The 18,955-nt window shown below is 46.9% G+C and overlaps 1 protein-coding gene across 5 annotated transcripts in view; it reads right to left on the bottom strand.

The window, feature by feature from the left end:
• Positions 1 to 18,676, bottom strand: part of LOC137522476 (vitamin D3 hydroxylase-associated protein-like) — a 124,556-nt gene extending 105,880 nt beyond the window's left edge. The window contains exon 1 of one of the 5 annotated variants that reach the window (XM_068242540.1): positions 18,636 to 18,676. The gene's annotated coding sequence lies outside the window, so the exon portion shown is untranslated. Of the gene's footprint in view, positions 1 to 16,123; positions 16,191 to 18,249; positions 18,288 to 18,470; positions 18,606 to 18,635 lie in introns of those variants that run through there. The other 4 variants (XM_068242539.1, XM_068242538.1, XM_068242541.1 and 1 more) reach the window with 4 other exon arrangements.
• Positions 18,677 to 18,955: the final 279 nt, after the last annotated feature.

The raw sequence follows: 18,955 nt of genomic DNA, 5'->3' as shown, positions 1-18,955 counted from the left end.
TATCCTGTGTGCAGTTAGTCAGCTTTCCAGCACGTTTTGGTAGGTTGCGCGTACCGTGACCACCCGTGCTGAGGTAGTTACCCTGCTCCTGGTTCTGTTTGTGGATTGCGTTCATCTCTGCGAGGAGATAACGAATCCTTCTGAATCCTGTTCTGTTACCGTTTGTGGATTGCGTTCATCTCTGCGAGGAGATAACGAATCCTTCTGAATCCTGTCCTGTTACCGTTTGTGGATTGCGTTCATCTCTGCGAAGAGATAACGAATCCTTCTGAATCCTGTTCTGTTACTGTTTGTGGATTGCGTTCATCTCTGCGAAGAGATAACGAATCCTTCTGAATCCTGTTCTGTTACCGTTTGTGGATTGCGTTCATCTCTGCGAAGAGATAGCGAATCCTTCTGAGTCCTGTTCCCTGTATTACTCCAGTCCTAGTCAGCGTTCCTGCTTATGTCATATATCGGTTCATTGCCGATATATACATATGTTAGTCAGACGTTACAAATAGTTTCATTGATAGCTGTAATTGTAATACGCTAGGAAAACATACTTATTGTATATTTTCTGTGTTACGTTCATCTATCTTGATCCTGCTATTTCCTGACTATCCTGTCCTGTCTTTGTGAGGCACGCCATCGCTGCAATCGCATTGGCTGCCTCATTCCAGTCTGTCTTGTTTTGGACGCTTGCTGTCGCTAAGTAGCCGCTAGTTAGCAAGCGTTCATTCTGTCTACCTGTCCTGATCTCCTCAGTTCTGGTTTATGCGCTCAGTGCTACTTTGCGCTGAGACGTTATAACGAAAGCATTGTTTGTGGCTGTCAGATCTGCACCGGCTCTGTGCGCCACAATCTCCTATTGAAGTCAGTCCCCCCCTCCACTATACTAGGGATAGCCTGTTTCCTTGTGCTAGTGTGTGTACCTCCTCCACGCCAGCTCATGCGTTGCATGCTGACTGTGGAGAATACACCACCAAGCCTTACATTATGAAAACCCCATTACCAATCCCCATTGTGGGGGGGATTCCCAGAAAGTATGACACTGTTAATTATGGTTCCTGTTCCTTTAAGAAATTTGAAGAACTTAGCTCTGAAACAGAAAATGAGTTTTTCTCTGAATGTGCCAGGTTCCTGGCCAATCCTGATCTCCAAGCGACTCCTGTTTCAACCTGGGCACTCCAACTAAGTTATATTTTGTTTAAAGGGGAATTATTCCAGTGGGCATTTGATGTTCTCAATCATTCCGATTTGAAAGAGAGACCGCTGGAATTTCTAGCGTTTGTGATCCATAACTGGTTGCGCATAGATCCATTGCCTTTTCCTCTTAATAAACTCCTGGCAGCAGGCCAATCAGCTACTCCTTCAATTGCTTGCAAAAATGTTCAGCAAGCAGAAAGTGTTACTGATAATTTTCCTGCAGCCTTGAATAAATCACCAAAAACAGCAGGGTCTAAGGCAAAACGCAAACGTTCTAAGAAACGTGTCCGATCTGCAGAGTCGTTATCCTCAGCGACTGAGACCTATAATGAGATTCTGCCATTAACAGATAATGAAATGCAATTGTCTTTCAGGGGAGTTAAATGGACTTATGAAACTACTAATGAACTTTCCTCCCTGACTAGGGAAAATAAAAATTTTTGTTTAAAAGAATTATCTGAGTATGATTATGAGGAGATATTACAGAGTATTGAACAAATCAACTTATTTGTGAAGCAAGGAAAGTTTGCATACACTACAGTTCAGCACTTGCTACAGGTATTGGAGATTCTTAGGAATAAGGAATCTGCCAATCACCTGCTAATTAACCCAATATATGTCCCTGCTACAATCATATCTGCAAACCATGATCTGCCTGTTAAGTATGCTTGGAATCCTCCATTTGAGAAAGGAGAGATGGAAGCTCTGGTCAATGAATGGAAGAATGATTCAAGTTCATTTTGTCAATTTTACAGTGCAAAAAGTGAATTAGTATTGAATGCATGCATTAAGTCTGCCTATAACCTAATAAAAACTGGTGTGTGTGGGTATGACTTTGTGGCTCCATTGATTGATGTGTGGGAACTGATTTTGGATGATTTTTATGTGACTCCGAATTCGCAAATTTGGCGTTCTGACCCGCCTGCTTCAGCACCTTTGGCTGATTCAGCAGGTAATTCGGAGCTCTTTTTGTGTGAAATTGAAGTTCCTGCAATTCCACCCTGTACCATGGATAACTCAGTGTTACTTACCAGTAAAACAGAAGCCACTGATACATTCTTAACCTTGCCCTGCGCAAATTTCTCAGCAGAGAATCCAGAGGTCCTGCTGACTTCCGAGTCCAGCCTAGCCAGTACTCATGACTCTTTGTTCAGTGAAACAGACACCAGAAAAATCTTGCCTGCCTCTGCAAACACTTCTGCAGAAATTACCTGTGTTAATAAAGTTCAACTCCTGTCTGATCCAGCAGATGCCAATAGATGCACTACATCAGTTTCCGAGTCCCAGCAATCCTGTCTAGAAACCGCAGAACCCCAGCATCTGAATTTTCCAATTTTACAAATGAATGGTGATTCAGATGCGCAAACATTGTGTCTTGATCTTCCTGTTTCTACATCTCACTCTAGTTTCGTGAATAGCTCAGAGCATCTGCTATGTGAACCTGAAATCGCAGAATTATTACCTTGTTCAGAAAATATTCCAGTAAATTTGCCCTGTACCATAAATTGTGCAGTAGATCTCTCCAATGAAACTCAGGTCACAGAATCATTATGCTGTCCAGCAGGTGCTTCCATGGTTTTGCCCTGCAATATGGACTGTTCAGTGATCCTGTCCAGTGAAGCCGTGGTCGCAGAGTCTTATGCTTCACCCAGTACTTTGGATACTTCAAACCCTCTAGCAGAGGAGTCTGAGGCACTGCTTACCTCAGTTGGTGTTGCAGTAATATTCACTTGTCTAGCAGCTGTTTTGGAATTACAGTCTGCTCTAATAAAACTTGATGAATTTCTGCCCAGCAAAACAGAAGCCATTGAAATACTGTCCTCGTCAGCAAGTGTGTTAGATACCTTGCCCTGTATACAGTCTGATTTAACCAATGTTGTTGAGTCCCTCTCCAGTGTTGTAACAGCCGAGGAACTCCAGCCCTGTCCTCTGAATGTTTCAGAAGTCTTGCCCTGTAACATGGATAATTCTGATTCTCTGGTCAAAATAATAGAAATCTCAGAATTTCAGTCCGGTCTGATGAGTGTTCCTGAAACCCAGCCCTGTATCCTGAAAGATTCTGGTTCTCTGGCCGCTGTGGCAGAGGTTCCAGAGTCCCCTTCCTGTCCAGGGAATTCCTCAGTTTTGCTTAGTCCAGTGGGGGCTGCTGCAATACTGACTTGTTCTGCAGCGCCTCATGAGATCCAATCCAGTGTATTAGATGAGTCTCTGTCCAGTCCAGAGGTAGTTGTGGAGTCCCTATCTGGTTCAGTGCATACATCAGAAGATTTGTCCTGTCTTGTTAGTGCCCCTGAATCTGATTTGTTACTGACTTTGCTGGAATCAGCGACATCTAAGTCTGATCCTGCATTCTCGTGTAAAAGTCCAGTAGTTGCGAAGTCTAGTCATGATGATTTTTTTTTGGCCAGTCCTGGTTTTGGTCCTGTCTTGGCTGACCCTGAGGCTCACAGTTCCTTGACATGCCCAGAGGTTTCTCTTGTGCCAGTGTGCCCAGATGTTGTGTGCCAGAATGCCCAAGTGTGTCTAAGGTGTTAGCGTGCTCTGATGCTTCCTTAGTGGGAACATGTTCTGATGTTGCCAGTCTGCCTGCATGCCCAGAGATGGTTCTGGTCCCTGAAAGCCCTGATCTTGATGTTTGTCCTTGTGGCCCTGACTCGGGAATTGCCCTAGGTTCCATAGGGGTTCTTGATAGTTCTCCATGTGAGCCTAAGGGGCGTTCTGACCTATGGGGATCTCTTTGGAGCTTCAAGGTGTTCTGGGAGGTCTCTGAGAAAACTTGTCCTGGTGCCTTGGACTGGTTCAACAGTGGGTTTTGTGTTGGTAAAGACAGTCCCGGTGGGCATTGCAAAGGCTTTGGCGTTTCTGAACGGTTCCTGGAAGGCGGTGGGTATCGCTCAGGGAGTTTCGGAGGGCTTTCTTCTGAAAATCATGGTTCTGATGGGTGTCACACTGGGGCTTGTAGTACTGATGGGCATGGTTCTGTAGGTTCTGGTTCTGATGGGTCCAGTCTTGTGGGGACTGATTCTGGAATTCGGTCTTGCCGGGCTGTCCCGGTCATCATGAATTATCAGTCAGACTGTTTTGTTGGGAATTTCAGTTTTGAAAAGCGTCTGGAATCCGCTTTTAAGGGCGGGGGTACTGTAATGATCGCTGCTGCAGCAGGTGTTGCTGGAAGTAGTAGTGCTGCAGCTCAGGCAGTTCTGATGTCTTTCCATGCAAGCTGCATAGCTTTGTCTGTCTTTCCCTGCTGTCAGCTTGTGACTGATTATCATTCACCTGTGTGGGAATCTGCATGTCTGCTCCCATTGGATGACCTCAGTATAAAGATCTGCTTCCTGCAGGGTTTCCTTGGGTTTTCATAGCTTCAGTTTAAGCCTGTCTTGCTGTCGCTTCAGCCCTCGATCGTGTTTCTTGTTCTAAAGATACTTTGCTGGTCTTTGCATCATATATTGGTTCATTGCCAATATATATGCATACCAGCACGTTTATTATTTTCCTTGTATTTGTGTTATGTTGATACATCAGTGTCGCTGATGTATACGTACACGAACTGTTTATATCCTGTGTGCAGTTAGTCAGCTTTCCAGCACGTTTTGGTAGGTTGCGCGTACCGTGACCACCCGTGCTGAGGTAGTTACCCTGCTCCTGGTTCTGTTTGTGGATTGCGTTCATCTCTGCGAAGAGATAACGAATCCTTCTGAATCCTGTTCTGTTACCGTTTGTGGATTGCGTTCATCTCTGCGAGGAGATAACGAATCCTTCTGAATCCTGTCCTGTTACCGTTTGTGGATTGCGTTCATCTCTGCGAAGAGATAACGAATCCTTCTGAATCCTGTTCTGTTACTGTTTGTGGATTGCGTTCATCTCTGCGAAGAGATAACGAATCCTTCTGAATCCTGTTCTGTTACCGTTTGTGGATTGCGTTCATCTCTGCGAAGAGATAGCGAATCCTTCTGAGTCCTGTTCCCTGTATTACTCCAGTCCTAGTCAGCGTTCCTGCTTATGTCATATATCGGTTCATTGCCGATATATACATATGTTAGTCAGACGTTACAAATAGTTTCATTGATAGCTGTAATTGTAATACGCTATGAAAACATACTTATTGTATATTTGTCTGTGTTACGTTCATCTATCTTGATCCTGCTATTTCCTGACTATCCTGTCCTGTCTTTGTGAGGCACGCCATCGCTGCAATCGCATTGGCTGCCTCATTCCAGTCTGTCTTGTTTTGGACGCTTGCTGTCGCTAAGTAGCCGCTAGTTAGCAAGCGTTCATTCTGTCTACCTGTCCTGATCTCCTCAGTTCTGGTTTATGCGCTCAGCGCTACTTTGCGCTGAGACGTTATAACGAAAGCATTGTTTGTGGCTGTCAGATCTGCACCGGCTCTGTGCGCCACAATCTCCTATTGGAGTTAGTGATGCTCAAATACCCCTTTTTAAAATTCGAGTTTGGTCGAATTCGAATAGTAAATTATTCGAGGTCAGTCGAATATTCGAGTCGAATAATTTTTACTATTCGATTCGACCTCGGACTTCGAGCTCACTATTTGAGTCGGTATTCGAGCTAACTATTCGAGCTGACTATTCGAATTGGCCTTAAATAGCTTCCCAACACTTGTTTTGAGGGTTAATGATGCAAGAAACATATTTTTTTCCAAGTGACAACAGCAAGTGATTATGTGGGGATGTTCCTTTAAAAAAAAAAAAAGGTGAAAAGAGAAGTTGTGTCCAGAATTTTGTTCAGTACTGTATATACTTCTTCTTCTTCTTCTTCTTTATCTTCTATATCTTCTTCTTCTTCTTCTATATCTTCTTCTTCTTCTTCTTCATCTTCATCTTCTTCATCTTCATCTTCATCATCTTCTTCATCTTCTTCATCTTCATCTTCTTCATCTTCTTCTTCATCTTCTTCATCTTCATCTTCTTCATCTTCTTCTTCTTCATCTTCTTCTTCATCTTCTTCATCTTCTTCTTCATCTTCTTCATCTTCATCTTCTTCATCTTCTTCTTCATCTTCTTCATCTTCATCTTCTTCTTCATCTTCTTCATCTTCATCTTCTTCTTCATCTTCTTCATCTTCATCTTCTTCATCTTCTTCTTCATCTTCTTCATCTTCATCTTCTTCATCTTCTTCATCTTCATCTTCTTCTTCATCTTCTTCATCTTCTTCATATTCATCTTCTTCATCTTCTTCTTCATCTTCTTCATCTTCTTCTTCTTCTTCTTCTTCTTCTTCTTCTTCATCTTCATCTTCTTCATCTTCTTCATCTTCATCTTCATCATCTTCATCTTCATCTTCATCTTCTTCATCTTCTTCTTCATCTTCTTCTTCTTCTTCATCTTCTTCTTCATCTTCTTCATCTTCTTCATCTTCTTCTTCATCTTCTTCATCTTCATCTTCATCTTCTTCATCTTCTTCTTCATCTTCTTCATCTTCTTCATCTTCATCTTCTTCTTCTTCTTCTTCTTCTTCTTCATCTTCATCTTCTTCATCTTCTTCATCTTCATCTTCATCTTCTTCATCTTCATCTTCATCTTCATCTTCTTCATCTTCTTCTTCTTCTTCTTCTTCATCTTCTTCTTCATCTTCTTCATCTTCTTCATCTTCTTCTTCATCTTCTTCATCTTCATCTTCATCTTCTTCATCTTCTTCTTCATCTTCTTCATCTTCTTCATCTTCATCTTCTTCATCTTCTTCTTCTTCTTCTTCTTCATCTTCTTCTTCTTCATCTTCTTCATCTTCTTCTTCATCTTCTTCTTCATCTTCTTCATCTTCTTCTTCATCTTCTTCTTCATCTTCTTCTTCATCTTCTTCATCTTCTTCTTCATCTTCTTCATCTTCTTCTTCATCTTCTTCATCTTCTTCTTCATCTTCTTCATCTTCTTCTTCTTCTTCATCTTCTTCTATATCGTCTTCTTCGTCACTTATTTCTCTTTTCATTTTTTTTTTTAAAGAAATGCAGCTATTTTTGAGCGTAACAACAAATAGCTGGTGGCGCACGCATGTTGGAAGCGCCATTGTATGTGCTCCCTGGCAGTGGAAACACACAGACAGCAGGAGGTAAATTTAGCAGCAGGAGGAGGAGGATGAGTGTGTGGCAGCATGCAGTCAATGAGGCAGGCAGCGTGACATAATAGCCCTGGTACCTAGCGGTGATACCATGGCTGTAAATAAACACAACAGGAGGTCCCAGACAGCGGTCGTGCAGCCCACATTGTGTCCAATACACAACTGGGACAACACAGTTTTCAACCCGGGCACCTCAGAAAAATTAAACCTTTTTTTGTAATGGTTTTGTAGTTTTGGTTTTACAACCAATTACACAGATATATAGCTATTTTTTGACGTAATAGCTGGTGGCAGAGTGGCAGCAGAAGGTAAATCTGTGTACCCTGGCGGTGGGAAACACAGACAGACAGCAGCAGCAGCAGGAGGAGGAATGGAGGAGAGTAATTATGTGAGCAGCTATTGTTTGACGTAATAGCTGGTGGCAGTGTGGCAGCAGAAGGTAATTCTGTGTACCCTGGCAGTGGGAAACACAGACAGACAGCAGCAGCAGGAGGAATGGAGGAGTAGTGTGAGTGTGGCAGCAGGTAGGCAGCGTGACATAATAGCCCTGGTACCTAGCGGTGATACCAGGGCCGTAAATAAACACAACAGGAGGTCCCAGACAGCGGTCGTGCAGCCCACATTGTGTCCAATACACAACTGGGACAACACAGTTTTCAACCCGGGCACCTCAGAAAAATTAAACCTTTTTTTTTTTTTAATGGTTTTTTGGTTTTTGGTTTTACAACCAATTTAGCTATTTTTGGACGTAATAGCTGGTGGCAGAGTGGCAGCAGAAGAAGGTAATTTTGTGTACCCTGGCAGTGGGAAACACAGACAGACAGCAGCAGCAGGAGGAGGAATGGAGGAGTAGGCGAGCAGCTATTGTTTGACGTAATAGCTGGTGGCAGAGTGGCAGCAGAAGGTAAATCATCTGTGTACCCTGGCAGTGGGAAACACAGACAGACAGCAGCAGCAGCAGCAGGAGGAGGTATGGAGGAGCAGTGTGAGTGTGGCAGCAGGTAGGCAGCGTGACATAATAGCCCTGGTACCTAGCGGTGATACCAGGGCCGTAAATAAACACAACAGGAGGTCCCAGACAGCGGTCGTGCAGCCCACATTGTGTCCAATACACAACTGGAACAACACAGTTTTCAACCCGGGCACCTCAGAAAAATTAAACCTTTTTTTTTTTTAATGGTTTGTTTGGTTTCGGTTTTGCAACCAATATAGCTATTGTTTGACGTAATAGCTGGTGGCAGAGTGGCAGCAGAAGAAGGTCATTCTGTGTACCCTGGCAGTGGGAAACACAGACAGACAGCAGAAGGGCAGTACACAGCAGCCCACTGTAGGTGTAAAATGTGTGGCTGCAGGCGACGTAATAGTCAAAGTGAACCAGGCTGGCTTAGTGAGCAGGAGCCAGGAGGTGGTAAAGGGTGGTAAGGCACATTAACGATGGTTCCGGCAGCCAGTTCATGTCCCCCTCTCGCCGACAACAGGGGCCAGGAACTCGCCTTCCACCCACGCCTGGTTCATCTTGAGAAACGTCAGTCTGTCCACAGACTTGTGAGACAGACGTGAGCGTTTCTCGGTGACCACGCCACCAGCTGCACTGAAGCAGCGCTCGGACAGCACGCTGGAAGGGGGGCAGGACAGCACTTCCAGGGCGTACTGCGCTAGCTCGCTCCAGATCTCCATGCGCTTGACCCAATACTCCATGGGATCAACAGGGGCATCGCTGTCAAGCCCGCTGTACGACCCCATGTAGTCAGCCACCATGCGGGTCAGGCGCTGGCTGTGACCGGAGGAGGATGCTGCTGCATGCATCTCCTCTCTAGTCACTGCTGCCGGAGCCTCTACAGTCCTGTAGAGCTCGTGGCTGAGAGACAGCAGGTCTGTGGGGCGCTTGCTGCTGCTGGATGCAGGCACCTGCTGCTGCCTCTGTGCTGGCTGCTGGACAGTGGGGGTGGAAGGCTGGGGGAAGGCTTCCTCCAAGCGCTCAACAAGGGCCTGCTGCAAGCTCCTTATTTGTTGCGCTGGGTCTCCTCCTGCAGGCGGCAGGAACTGGCTCAACTTCCCCTTGAGGCGTGGGTCCAACATCATGCTGATCCAGATGTCCTCCCTCTGCTTCATCTGGATCACCCTGGGGTCCCTGCGCAGGCACGCCAGCATGTGCGCTGCCATTGGGAAGAGGCGGGCCACGTCTGCTGGCACATCGACGTCAGTGCTGTCCTCATCCTCCTCCTCTGCCGCCTCATCCTCTCTCCACCCCCGCACCAACTCAGCTGCGCTGTGCTGATCCCCCTCATCAGCAGCCAGGTCAGGGACCTCCACCAAGTCCTCCTCCTCCTCCCCCTCAGAGGTGGACTGCGCAGCTGGTTGCCGCTCCTGCTGGTCCAAGGCTGCCGCTCCCTGTTCCAGCAAACCATCGAGGGCCCTGTTCAGCAGAGAAACCAGGGGCACCCACTCGCAGACCATAGCATGGTCCCTGCTCACCATGTTTGTGGCCTGCAGGAAGGGAGCCAGCACAAAGCACACCTGCTGCATGTGCCTCCAGTCATCATCGGGGACGATGGACGGGATGTTGCTGGTCTTGTCCCTTCTCCGAGCTGCGGAAACAGTGGCCAGGGCAAGGTACTGGTTGACAGCGTGCCTCTGTTCAACCATACGCTCCAACATCGCCAGGGTGGAGTTCCAGCGAGTCGGAACGTCAATGATCAGCCGATGGCGTGGCAGATCCAGCTCCTTTTGCACGTCTTCCAGGCTCGCACAGGCTGCAGCCGAGCGCCGGAAGTGACGCACAACATTCCTTGCCGTTTCCAGCAGTTCGCCCATCCCCTGGTAGGTGCGCAGGAACTTCTGCACCACCAGGTTCAGCACGTGGGCAAGACAGGGGATGTGGGTCAGGTTTCCCCTGTCTATGGCAGCAACCAGATTGGCCCCATTGTCGGACACCACCTCTCCGACTCTGAGGCCTCTGGGGGTCAGCCAAATCCTCTCCTGCTCCTGGAGTTTGGCCAACACGTGGGCTGCCGTCAGCTTGGTCTTGCCAAGGCTGACCAAGTGCAGCAGCGCTTGGCAGTGGCGGGCCTTCACGCTGCTGCTGAGGCGGGGGGTTTGGCCAGGTGTGGCGGAGGATGGCAGAGGATCGGAGGAACCCGCTGCAGTTCCCCTGACCCTGCGGGGTGGCACCACCCACTGTGTTGCTGCTGCTGCTGCTGCTGTGCCCGCTGCTGCTCTCCCATCCTCACCCCCTTCCACCAAGCTGACCCAGTGGACAGTGAAGGACAGGTAGCGGCCTGTCCCGAAGCGGCTGCTCCAGGAGTCCATGGTGACGTGGACCCTTTCACCAACCGCGTGCTCCAGCCCTCGCTCCACATTGGCCATCACAAAGCGGTGCAGTGCTGGAATGGCCTTGCGGGAGAAAAAGTGTCTGCTGGGGAGCTGCCAGTCTGGGGCTGCACAAGCAAGCAGCGCCCGCATGTCGCTCCCCTCCTGCACGAGCGTGTACGGCAGGAGTTGGGAGCACATGGCCCGTGCCAGCAAGCCGTTCAGCTGCCGCACGCGACGGCTGCTGGGAGGCAGAGCCCTAACCACCCCCTGGAAGGACTCGCTCAAAAGGCTCTGGCGTGGCCTTTTGCTGACACGGGAATCACCAGACACAGCGGAGGAGGCCACTGAGGACTGGCTGCCAGAACAGGCCTCAGTGTCGGCGGCAGGAGTTGCAGAGGGGGGAGGAGCAGTGCGTTTCCGCACTCCTGCTGGTGCTGCTGGAGGAGCAGGAGGGCGGGTGGCTGCTGTTGCTGCTGCTGAAGGCTGTGCAGTGATGGGTGTGGTGCCACTGCCAGCACCAGATGCCTTCAGCCTCTGGAACTCCTCATGCTGGTGGAAATGTTTAGCCGCAAGGTGGTTGATCAGCGAGCTGGTGCTGAACTTTAAGGGGTCTGCACCTCTGCTCAACTTCCGCTGACAGTGGTTGCAAGTGGCGTACTTGCTGTACACAGTGGGCATGGTGAAAAAGCGCCAGATTGGTGACAGAAACATCCCCCTATGGCATGGAAGCGCTGCTGCCTGTCTCCCTGTGGTGGTTGGGGGGGGGGCTTGGGTGCGGCTGGTGGTGGTACTGGCTGATGCTGCTGCTGCTGCTGCTGAGCCTGAGACACCAGCAGGCTGTGGGTCGCTGCCAATGCTTGCAATGATGCGCCTCCTTGCAAGGCCCACAAGCGCATCCTCCTCCTCCTCCGGGCTGCTGAGGACGACATCCCCTGGAGGTGGTGGCACCCAGTCTCTGTCTGTCACCGGGTCATCAACATCATCCTCCCCCTCCTCAAACATGTCCTGCTGGGATGATGACCCCCCAAACTCCTCTCCTGATGCATGGATGGGCTGCTTGACTGTCGCCACAGTCTTGCTGTCCAATCCCTCATCCCCCAAAGTGCCCATCAGCATCTCCTCCTCAAAATCGCCAACAACAGCAGACAATTGACTCATCATGCCTGGGGTCAAAAGAGTGCTGAATGAGAGGTCGGCGACTGACGGTGAACTGGCCTCCTCCCCAGACCCTGCTGGGCGGCTGCTGCGAACAGGGGTGGTGGTGGTGGTGGTGGTGAGGGTGGAGGCCTCGGATGCAGAGCTGATGGCGGGCTGCTCATCCTCCGTCATGAGTTGCACCACAGTGTCTGCATCCTTTTCCTCAATGGGACGTTTCCGACCCGGCTGGAGGAAAATCGGAGCAGGTGCTACACGCTGCTGCTGCGGTGTCTCTGCAGCGTGAGTTGCAGATGCTCCTGCTGGGCGGCGCCCAAGGCGTCCACGGCCAGTGGCTATGGGAGGAATGTTAGCCACTGACGCTGCTGCTGCTGCTGCGGAACTGTGCATGGTGGCGCGCCCGCGGCCGCGGCTTGCCACAATGCTGCTCCCTCTCCTCCTGATTCCCTTGCTGCCCTTCCCCTTGCCCAAACCGCGCTGGCTGCCACTTCCAGACATCTTAAATGTTTTGGGCGTATAGACAAAAGTTTTGTAAAAGGGCGGGTGAAAAGTGGGGTACTTTAATGGAGTGGGTTGGTTGGTGAGGTGACTGAGTGAGTGTCCCCTAGTACAGTAAGTAAGTAGTAACAGTCAGGAAGTACAACTAGCAGTTACAATAATCAGTAGTAATCACAAGTAAATTTAGTGTGTGTACACTCAGACAGTGAGTGCACGCACGCAGGAGCTAGTAGCCTATGAACACAGTGACTGAGTGTCCTAGACTCCTAGTACAGTAAGAGTAAGTAGTAACAGTAAGTAGAACTAACTAATTACAATAATCAATCAGCGATCAGAAGGAAATGGAGTGTGGGTGGTGTGTGTACACTCAGACAGTGAGTGACCGCACGCAGGAGCTAGTAGCCTATGAACACAGTGACTGAGTGTCCTAGACTCCTAGTACAGTAAGAGTAAGTAGTAACAGTAAGTACAACTAACTAATTACAATAATCAATCAGCGATCAGAAGGAAATGGAGTGTGGGTGGTGTGTGTACACTCAGACAGTGAGTGACCGCACGCAGGAGCTAGTAGCCTATGAACACAGTGACTGAGTGTCCTAGACTCCTAGTACAGTAAGAGTAAGTAGTAACAGTAAGTAGAACTAACTAATTACAATAATCAATCAGCGATCAGAAGGAAATGGAGTGTGGGTGGTGTGTGTACACTCAGACAGTGAGTGACCGCACGCAGGAGCTAGTAGCCTATGAACACAGTGACTGAGTGTCCTAGACTCCTAGTACAGTAAGAGTAAGTAGTAACAGTAAGTACAACTAACTAATTACAATAATCAATCAGCGATCAGAAGGAAATGGAGTGTGGGTGGTGTGTGTACACTCAGACAGTGAGTGACCGCACGCAGGAGCTAGTAGCCTATGAACACAGTGACTGAGTGTCCTAGACTCCTAGTACAGTAAGAGTAAGTAGTAACAGTAAGTAGAACTAACTAATTACAATAATCAATCAGCGATCAGAAGGAAATGGAGTGTGGGTGGTGTGTGTACACTCAGACAGTGAGTGACCGCACGCAGGAGCTAGTAGCCTATGAACACAGTGACTGAGTGTCCTAGACTCCTAGTACAGTAAGAGTAAGTAGTAAAAGTAAGTAGAACTAACTAATTACAATAATCAATCAGCGATCAGAAGGAAATGGAGTGTGGGTGGTGTGTGTACACTCAGACAGTGAGTGACCGCACGCAGGAGCTAGTAGCCTATGAACACAGTGACTGAGTGTCCTAGACTCCTAGTACAGTAAGAGTAAGTAGTAACAGTAAGTACAACTAACTAATTACAATAATCAATCAGCGATCAGAAGGAAATGGAGTGTGGGTGGTGTGTGTACACTCAGACAGTGAGTGACCGCACGCAGGAGCTAGTAGCCTATGAACACAGTGACTGAGTGTCCTAGACTCCTAGTACAGTAAGAGTAAGTAGTAACAGTAAGTAGAACTAACTAATTACAATAATCAATCAGCGATCAGAAGGAAATGGAGTGTGGGTGGTGTGTGTACACTCAGACAGTGAGTGACCGCACGCAGGAGCTAGTAGCCTATGAACACAGTGACTGAGTGTCCTAGACTCCTAGTACAGTAAGAGTAAGTAGTAACAGTAAGTAGAACTAACTAATTACAATAATCAATCAGCGATCAGAAGGAAATGGAGTGTGGGTGGTGTGTGTACACTCAGACAGTGAGTGACCGCACGCAGGAGCTAGTAGCCTATGAACACAGTGACTGTCTGACTGAGTGTCCTAGACTCCTAGTACAGTAAGAGTAAGTAGTAACAGTAAGTACAACTAACTAACAATAATCTATCAGTAATCAGAAGGAAATAGAGTGTGTGTACACACAGACAGTGAGTGAGTGCACACACGCAGGAGCTAGCTAGTAGCCTATAAACAGTGACAGTCAGTGAGTGTCCTACTCCTAGTACAGTATAACTACAATACTATTAGTAAAGGACAGCAGAAATACTGGTATAGATGAGAGAAATAAACAGAGGACAGCTGCCCACAGAGGCAAGGCCCCCCTGAGGCCTAAACCTGTAAGCTTGCAGCAGCTGCCTGTCTCTAATGTAACACACAAGCTACTAACTAAAATACAATGTCTATCTAACTAACAACAATATAGGTGTATATGGCAGGTGTAGGTGAGCAAAAACGCTAGGTAAATGATCACAATAGAGCACTTGCTAAGCCAAAGCACAAAGGAGCAACTCTCTCTCTGTACAAGTCTCAGGCAAGCATGGAGAAACGTAACATGGCGGCCGCTATTTATAGGGTAGGGGCTGGCCAGGGTCCCCCTCTGTGATTGGCTGCCGTCAGAGGGCCTGGGAGCCCTCTGATTGGCTCTAAGGACATCAATCTGGGCTATGACGCTATTCGAGCTCGGTACCGAGCTCGAATAGCGCCGAGTTGCTCGAATAGCTCGAATAGTGAATGGGCTATTCGAGTGTACTCGGATAGCCCATTCGAATAGCTCCAGCTATTCGGAGCTCGAATACCGAGCTCGAATAGCTGAAAAAGAGCTCGAATATTCGAGCTACTCGAATATTCGAGCTCTGCTGAGCACCACTGATTGGAGTCAGTCCTCCCCTCCACTATACTAGGGATAGCCTGTTTCCTTGTGCTGGTGTGTGTACCTCCTCCACGCCAGCTCATGCGTTGCATGCTGACTGTGGAGAATACACCACCAAGCCTTACAGAGGGGATGTGGTTGTATAACTTCGGAGAACAGAAAGTAGACAAATGTGTACAAAAAGGTGTATCTATTCAGTGGCTGAATAGAGTAATAGTTAAGGACACCGCCTTTGCCATGGGAGACCAGGGTTTGAATCCTAACCAGGGTCAGTACCTATTCAGTAAGGAGTTCAAGGCACGACTCCCTAACACTGCAGGGTGGCCTCCTGAGTGTGGTTATTTTTTAGACTGCTTGGGGAAAGAAAGTATAGATAACAAATATCATTCATTCTAACAGACATAAAGTGCATATTGGTGCATCTTTGCGCCCTAAAAGACTGTAGGCATAAAGGACATAATTAATCGTTGACATACAAAGATATAATAAAAGTCTATATATAAAAAAATAATATAATATAAATAGTATAGTAAAATATATAATACATATGAAATCATTGTAAAAGTATGTAAAAGTATATAAAGAAAATAATATATATAAAAAATGTAGAAGATGAAGTTTAATTAAAAAGAAAGGACCATTAAAAGAAACTAGTATTGGACGAGTATTAATGATTTTTTTTTTGCATACATAGCAAAAAATGTCTACTAAGCATGCTTAAAGGATAACCGAAGTGACATGTGACATGATGAGGTAGACATGGGTGTGTACAGTGCCTAGCACACAAATAACTATTCTGTGTTCTTTTTTTTCTTTTTCTTTCTCTGCCTGAAAGAGTTAAATATCACGTATGTAAGTGGCTGACTCAGACAGGAAGTGACTACAGTGTGACCCTCACTGATAAGAAATTCCCCTTTTTACCTCTTCCTTGCTCTCAGAAGCCATTTTCTGCTAGGAAAGTGTTTTTATAGTTGGAATTTCTTATCAGTGAGGGTCACGCTGTAGTCACTTCCTGTCAGGACTGAGTCAGCTTCTTACATCAAACACAAACAATTGCTAACTCCCAGCTAGAGCAATGTACTACCTCTATCTGGCCAGCAGACGCCAGTCAGCCAATCAGGTGTACTGTCATACACCCTTTGCCTGCTGTACAAAATCTAGCAGAAATTGAATAAATTAGCATTCAGGTGGGAGGCTTCGGTTGGACTCAATCGTGGATTGCATCGTTTACAGGGACGCCCCGTGTAGGCAAATCTCCCACACGGCCCCCTCCCTAACCACTCACCTGTCAACCGCATCCTGGAAGCTGCAAAAAAGAAATTTAAAATCACAAACACTGGTCCGCACGACAGCCGGGGGGGCCCAGGTCTCTCTCACTAGCTGGGGCCCCCAAACCACCATGCGATACCCAGAGGGAAGTGTGGGCAAGTCCTGGACCTCTCACCTCCAGGGAACTCACCCCACCACCTCTAAACTGAATGCCAACTGCAACAAACAATTGCTAACTCCCAGCTAGAGCAATGTACTGCCTCTATCTGGCCAGCAGACACCAGTCAGCCAATCAGGTATACTGTCATACACCCTTTGCCTGCTGTACCAAATCTAGCAGGAATTGCATAAATAAGCATTCAGGTGGGAGGCTTCGGTTGGACGCAATCGTGGATTGCATCGTTTATAGGGACGCCCAGTGTAGGCACATCTCCCACACGGCCCCCTCTCTAACCACTTTTACTAAATCTAGCAGGAATTGCATAAATTAGCATTCAGGTGGGAGGCTTATGCAATTCCTGTTAGATTTGGTACAAGTGGTTAGGGAGGGGGCCGTGTGGGAGATGTGCCTACACGGGGCGTCCCTGTAAACGATGCAATCCACGATTGCGTCCAACCAAAGCCTCCCACCTGAATGCTAATTTATGCAATTCCTGCTAGATTTGGTACAGTGGTTAGGGAGGGGGCCGTGTGGGAGATGTGCCTACACGGGGCATCAGGGGCGCTTCTAGCCATCTTGGCACTTCAGGCGAGAAAACCTGTGGTGCCCCCCCCCCCCCCATGGTGCCCCGACACGCTCCCCCATCCTCCCCCTTGTGGTGCCTCCCTATGAAAATAATCGTGATGCGGCTGCGTTTCACTGGAAAATAATCGTAATTCAGCTGCCACCCTGCTCTGCATGCCACAGGCCCCGCAGGCTGAGTCCTAGGTTTGAACATTGGTTAGGGCAAAATCTGCATGGAGTTACTATCTTCCCCAGGAATTCATTTAGGCACTTCATATTCCCCAACATCCCTAAAACACACTAACAAGTCAACTGGTTTCTTCCAAAACAATCCTATATTGAAGATATTAGACTTGAACTATGGTGGGATTAGATTGTGAGCTCCTCTAAGGACAGTCAGTGACATGACTATGTACTGTGTAATGTGCTGCAGAAGATGTCAGTGCTATATAAATACATCATAATAATAATATGGTAGGACATTAGACTATGACTATGGTTGGATTAGAGTGTGAGCTCCTCTGAGGACAGTCAGTGGCATGACTATGTACTCTGTAATGTGCTGCAGAAGATGGCAGTGCTATATAAATACATAATAATAATAATATGGTAGGACATTATACTATGACTATGGTAGGATTAGATTGTGAGCTCCTCTGAGGACAGTCAGTGACATGACTATGTACTCTGTAATGTGCTACGGAAGATGTCAGTGCTATATAAATACATAATAATAATATAGTAGGACATTAGACTATGACTATGGTAGGATTAGAGTGTGAGCTCCTCTGAGGACAGTCTGTGACATGACTATGTACTCTGTAAAGTGCTGCAGAATATGTCACTGCTATATAACTATACAGTAGAATAATAATATGATAGGACATTAGACTATGACTATGGTAGGATTAGATTGTGAGATCCCGAGGACAGTCAGTGACATGACTATGTACTCTGTAATGTGCTGCAGAAGATGTCGGTGCTATATAAATACATAATAATAATAATATGGGAGGACATTAGACTATGACTATGGTAGGATTAGATTGTGAACTCCTCTGATGGCAGTCAGGGGCAGGACTGTGTACTCTGTAATGTGCTGCAGAAGATGTCAGTGCTATATAAATACATAATAATAATAATATGGTAGGAAATTAGACTATGACTATGGTAGGATTAGATTGTGAGCTCCTCTGAGGACAGTCGGTGACATGGCTATGTAGTCTGTAAAGTGCTGCAGGAGATGTCAGTGCTATAGAAATACTTAATTATCATTTGTATATCAATTATCCATTATTGTTACTTTGTAAGAACCTTATAAACCACTGGGAGATCTACAATTACCAACATTTCTTTGTGAAGATGAACTATAATTCCATACATGACACATACATAATCACAGTAGGACATGTTGGTACCTGTAGTTCCCCAGTGTGCACTGCAGTCTATGATTTGGTCAAAGAATAGGCAGCCTGAGCATACAGCAAGTCACTCTATTCACATCCTAATGACCTGGTCTCCTGCTGTGCTTCCCCCTCCCTGAGCTGCAGCCAGCCAGAATTTAACCTTTTGTGTGCTCAATCAGTGACTAAAGCTTTTCATTTAGCTACGGGTAGTTGTCCTGCTATTCACACAGTACCTTATCAGTCTGGAAGCAATCACATTCAGGTGATCGGGTCCGGTGAGGAAATACAAATGTCCCTAGTGCTGCAAAGTCAGTGCCCAGTAACGTAACTGTCTGGTAATTGATTTTCTCTAGCTGGAGCTCTGCACTCCTGGCATGTCTTGCATGCCTTGTTATTACCTCCTCCAAGGCTCCAACAGACATGCTCTTCTGCTGTTTACTTTTCCTCTTTGGCACAGGGAGGGGCGGGAGCCTCCAGCAGTCACACAGACACACTCTAGATCTGGAGATAACACTAACATTAGGGAATACAATACAAAGTGTTGTAGACAAAAGGTTTGTAGATTCCTTATTTGAGTCTGAGCAGCAAAGACTTTCGTTAGAACGTTTTATCTCCGTTCCCTAAGTTTTAAGTCTCTAAGGACAGGAAAAATAAACTTTTTTTTCCCCTGAAAGCGCCTGCCATAAATCTGGCGCTCTAGGCAATTAGCTGGTTAGCT

This window comes from Hyperolius riggenbachi, chromosome 6, assembly GCF_040937935.1.
Source record: "Hyperolius riggenbachi isolate aHypRig1 chromosome 6, aHypRig1.pri, whole genome shotgun sequence".
NCBI lineage: Eukaryota > Metazoa > Chordata > Amphibia > Anura > Hyperoliidae > Hyperolius > Hyperolius riggenbachi.
The sequence above is the reverse complement of the archived record's forward strand: the minus strand, read 5'-3'. Positions and strand labels throughout refer to the sequence as shown.